Source organism: Hermetia illucens, chromosome 4, assembly GCF_905115235.1.
Source record: "Hermetia illucens chromosome 4, iHerIll2.2.curated.20191125, whole genome shotgun sequence".
Classification (NCBI taxonomy): Eukaryota; Metazoa; Arthropoda; class Insecta; order Diptera; family Stratiomyidae; genus Hermetia; species Hermetia illucens.
The window spans coordinates 122,636,205-122,641,887 of record NC_051852.1 but is presented as its reverse complement, the minus strand read 5'-3'; positions in this window follow the sequence as shown (position 1 = coordinate 122,641,887).

The following is a 5,683-nucleotide window of genomic DNA, read 5'->3' as shown; positions in this document are numbered from 1 at the left end:
GCCTTCATTTTACTTTTAACAGGTTGGAGTTAACTTGTTCGTAGGTATTCTGAATATATCCTTGTCGTTCTGTTGAAGATTACGAAAGCCCAATGGCGAGTTGTGTAATTCGTTTTCAAAAAATTCGAAATTTATTCATATCTTTCCTACGTTAATTAAGACTTTAGCAATAAGTATAATTTTCAAGATATCAATTAGTGAAGGGAAAGCATCGAGAAAAAAGTTGTTTCTCAAGAAAACTCAACAATCACAACTTGCGGAACTAACAAAAGCTTCTTTTTGTAATTTATTCGAATGAGGAGAAAAATTCTTCAAACGAGGACGATTCGAACGAAATCTTGCTTTCCGGCTGATATATTCGAACTTTGACCTTCTCCTCCTTCTTTAGCCTTTGTCCCGTTCACAAGGGAGGTCGGCTCGTCGTGATTGGTTGCGTCATTTTGTACTATCAAAGGCTTGATCTGTAGTCGCAAGGCTTTCAAATCACCATTCAACGTATCAAGCCGCCGTTGTTTCGGCAGGCCTTTTGGTCACTTCCTATCGACTTCGATGTTTAAACAAATCTTGGAAAGTGAATTCTTGTTAGCGCGAATCACGTGATTATACCATCGAAGACTTCTGTCTGGCAATCTTTTCATTTCGGATGTGATCAAGGCTTTTTACACCACGAGTCTCTTCTTCTTTTATAGTCGGCCAACACTCAGAAACGTTGAGGGCGAGTGGGCATTCGACAATGCGGTAAATTTTAGATTTTAGACCTTCGTTGATACGTCGATCACGAAGAGTGCCAGTTGTGGAACGCCACTTCATCGAGATTGCGGTAATGCGTGAACCAATTTCATAAGACAATTCATCATTGCCTAAACAGTTCACTGACACTGACAGTGATAGTGTCTGTTTGATAGTCAAAAATTCAGTTTTATTCAAATTCAATCTGGGGCCCTATTGCTTGAGGTGAGATCTTCCATCTCTATTTTTGCGGCTTTCGGGAGAAAAACTATGACCATGTGCGCTCCTAGTATATTATCCCCAGCACATGTTGTCAGTACTACTTCTTGCCAGCCTGGCAATTTAGGAACTATGGCCCTAAGCCACTCTGCAGTGTCTTTCGTTGCGCACTCCACCAGCATGTGACCTGATCAAAAGCGTATCCGGTGAACACAAGTTTCGCAGTCCATTCCTTCCAAATCTGGCAGACGTCAAGGTCTTCGATAGTTTCCTGCTCCCCACGCGTGGGTATGCCCGCGGGAAATTTGTTTGACAGTATGGCCAGTCGAATGTCCTTGACCGTACTTGCATAGCGAATGGCGGCTTTGCTGATTCCTGTCTTCACTTCTGATTTGCTTTCACCCCTGACCTGCCCCTCCCCTCTTGGGTTTAGGTTTGGATTTTTTGGGAGCAATCCTTTCATGCGAGCTAATTTCCGCTCCTCTCTGCTTTTTTGGCTGCGATAAAGATGGCCTAGGTCCTTTCTGAGCCTTCTTAAGGGACTCTTCTGGTTTTCAACCTTGCTTCAGATAACGCAGGTACCATTTAGCACCTGCGCGGCTGAGACCTGTCTCTTTCCTGACGTCTGATAGAAGGGGGGGGGGGGGGGGGGGGCTCCCCTTACATGTGAATGGAGGGTGCAAATTTTTTTGTGCGTTGAAATTCCTTACATAAGTTGAACACAAAACCTTTATACCCGAAGCGCGCGCTTCTGGTATTCCGACTTGTTTGGTTGTTGTCCTCGCAGTATATAAATGTTGACCTTGGATCTACTGCTTGACGTCCCAACTTCTCTCTTCTTGGGTGTAATCACTTATCCCCCAGTATACTAGAAATGTGCCTCAGCCTGGTTAACCAGTCTGTGTGAGGTACGGGGTCTCGCTTGTTTTGTTGTAGATTTCTTTATTATTGTAGTGTTACACATTTGATTCCCACGAGTATGGGGATGAAAAGGTCCGCAGTGCATAGCCCTCCGTAGCACGGTAAGGTCAAACTTACTTATTGAGACTACCAGGTATCAGACGACAGGCTTGGCCCCTAGAAGCCATACATAATCCTAGATGAGGGACAGCTCACTCTCAGAGAAAGATAGGTTGGCCCCAGGGAGCTATATTCCACTTCAGTCTATCCTGCAGTGCACTGCTTGACTCCCCACCAAATGTAAGAGAGGCGCTGAATTTCATTTATGTAATAAAAGATAGAAAAGTATGGAATGGGATGATACGGGCGGGAAGGGTATTTATTCGAATAGGATGATATTGAGTGCCACAAAGCAAGTGACACTGACAATTAGTGAGAATTCCGCAGATATTTCGTCAAAGGGCTGAACCTTGGGTCTATGACAGTGACCGAGTTTTTAAATTATTTCAAATTGTATCTATCTAAGCTTTGGTTGTGGAGCCAACTCAGTTCTCAGTTCGGGTTTACTCAAGAATTATGCAATCTGGCAATGTTTGCCTCAACCTCAGAACGGCCAACAGCTCTGAGCTCCTCGTGTCAAATGAAAAACCAACACTTTAGGAATAAATCTTTACTTCATTTCGATAGCCGGAAGTGATAACCGAAAACGTCTACCTTTTTGATCTGCCTTACGAATGACCTCTATTTATCACATAACTTGTATAATTGGCAAAAAACAATATTTAGTTTGGAGTTTTTGAAATCTGTGATTTGGCTGTAGCCCGTGTATATCGGAACTTTAAAAAAGTAAGCTTTACAGAAGCATAAGATAAATAGCAGCATAATTGGACATTACATTTGATTCTACTGGGGAAATCCGATAGGAATATTTTCTAAATACCTAGTGTAATTTTCAGATTTATCTTTACTCTTCCAAATATGTATTCTTTGAGTGCGGAGGAAATCCCCGTCGGAATTTCATGGCAACTCGATCAGATATAAAATGTTTGTTACTTAACGTTAATGAGCATGTTTTGGGTAGCACACCAAAACGGGAACATTTTTTAAAAAAAATCTCACCATGTACGGTTATCTCAAAACAGAGATGCATTAATTAAAAACTTAAATACTACAAACTAGTAAGGTCAACGCCTAGAAGAAACAGCACGTTTTGTGTTCCATAGTTGAGTTTCATGAAAACGTTGAACGTTGCCGAATTATCTGATGCTTTGAGCACTTGCTGAACTATTAAGTTTAGTAGTTCGTTAATAAGAGAATCATTGAATTTTCTTTTATAGATTTTTTGAAAGTAATGTATGATAATTGATTATTAGTATCAAGGTTATAAATCGCGACATTTATCTCACAATTTCGTTATTATGTCAAAATTAAGGCAAACTTAATTTGTAAAAATTGCTGATTTTACCAATTTCCATGGTTTCACATGGCGTTTCAACCAGGTTTCCGTGCCACCCTACCATGATTTTCGGAGAAACTTACAATCTTTCTCCACTGCTCTGTGCCTGTCTACTGGCACTTCCGCATATTTATTAGGAAGTGAACGCAGATCTAGTACTGTTAATGAACAAGTCCATCTCCTTTGAGATGTTCCTTGATACATTCCTGAAGTATTTTAGCTGGTATTTTTACGACGGAAGGAAGCACGCAAATTCTTCACCATTTGCCACATTGAAGCGGGGTGTTTTTTAAGGTTTTATTTTTTCATAATTGAAATGACCGTTCTCTTCTTCCACTCGTTGGGAAACATATTAGACTTTCGGGATTTCCGTGTAAGTTAAAGTAGTAACCCAACAGAAAATTCATGGGCTACTGTCAACAATTCCGCGGGGAAACTGTGATGATTTTACTCCGCATGAGAACATGGATGAGGAGGACATGAAGGACTGTATACGGTTATGAAATCGTTATCAGCCACTTCTGTTTTCTTGATCAGCGAACTGCTTTCGTTCCGTTCATTACAGCGTACACTACGCTGAATTTCCTAAGATTTTTCACGGCTGGACCGTCTAACGTGCACACCACTCGCGGCAATCAATAGACGTTTCAGTCCGGTGGTTCGACAACCGCGATTCCGCTGTTAGTCAAGTTTTGGGACGCCATTTTGGGAGTGACCAAGAAAAGATCATTTTTAATGGTAAGACACTTCTCATAAATATTAATTGCCGGACTATTCAAGACATCCACTCTTCGAATAGTAAAGTAGCTCTTACATTGCCGAATAATAACCGGGTCAGTGTTAGACTTGGCGTATCAAATGTGATTGAAGCATCCGCTAGAGTGAAGCCCATGGTGTTTTACGTAGGCACCTGTCGTGAGACTTAATCCTACGGCCCTCTTAAGACACGGATTGATTTTGTGACCAAAATCAGAGCCCCGCTGAGACAAGCAACAACAGTACCAGTCTATGCCTAGTGCATGGCTTAGCATTCATACTGGTGGATGCAAGAATTACCTAAATCTCTACCGAACTATGGAGTACGGCACCCGTGTTGATACACAACACCACGTCGAGGCCCGAAGGTCTCTTCTCGCTTGAGCACAACCACAACCACAACCACCATGAAACTCCCAGTAGGGGCGCCAACCGCAAATAACCGAGCTGTCCTCACATACAACAGTAGTATGTGAAGTATGTGCTTTCCCGGTTCCCATGGTACCAGTATACCCCTGGTAAGGTTTCGTGACCAATTTGCCACTTCAGATGAATCCCCGTGCAGACTCGGGTCTGATCGCCCTAATTAGGCCTTTGGAGCATTCGCCTACTGCATCACGGCCGGCAAACCAAAGTGAGTACAGCGTCTCCCGGTGCCACCACTATGGAGGTTCTCCTCGGCCACTTGGTTTTGGTTTGGCCGATAGGGTTGCCGCCCCATCTTCCTCACCGCCACCGCAGAGCACCAGCATCCGCTACAGGAACTAACTTGCAAGGCCAATGTCAGCGCCGCGGGAATGTTGTCCAGAAGATGTCTTAAAAATCTTTTGCTGATCCTGAAGTGGCCAATTTGATCGCCCGTACGTTGTCCATCGGTGCGGTGAGCATTGCGCAAATCTAAAAACCTCCCACCATTATCGTTAAGGTTGCTAAGACTGTTTTCCTCATTACATGTTTTAGCAGGGTACTGTCAGAGCCCTTCTTCAGGTCATACACTGCGATCACAAGTTTTCGCTGGTGCATAACACTGTCCTTTGGAAATGTTTCTTACTCTATACCGGAACCTGCAGTTTTGCAGTTGCAGACTTTCTTTCCAGGACCGGCTCCCTAGTAAGAAGGGTGTGCTTTGCGGTTGCTGTAAGCATTAATCTAACTCCGGATGCACATTTATTTCCGTCAGCCTTTCCGGAGTAAAATATCACAATACCGCTTGGGATAGAAAACTGTTCTTCAGACTCCCTTCTTCTAACCTCACTTAACCCCAGAATGTCCAGCCTGTAACATTGGAACTCACGCTTAATTTGGAGAAAGTAAGCAATCTCGATACCTTTACTGAGAAGCCTACGTATATTCCAAAAACCGACTCAAGTCTTGATATGACAGTCGAAGACGATTACTGGTAAGTTCATCCTTGTCCATTTCTGTAGGTAGCACACAGACTCAACATAAACTCTATTAAAAAAATAAAGACTACAGAAACAGCGGTGTCAATCACAGTGCAACAGCTACTAGACGTAGTGCCCCCATTTTAAAGTCGATGAGTGTAGGTACCTGGAATATTGAGACGAAGGAAGCATTGTCGGGTTTCGATCCGAAAACCACTGCTATGAAAATTAACATAAC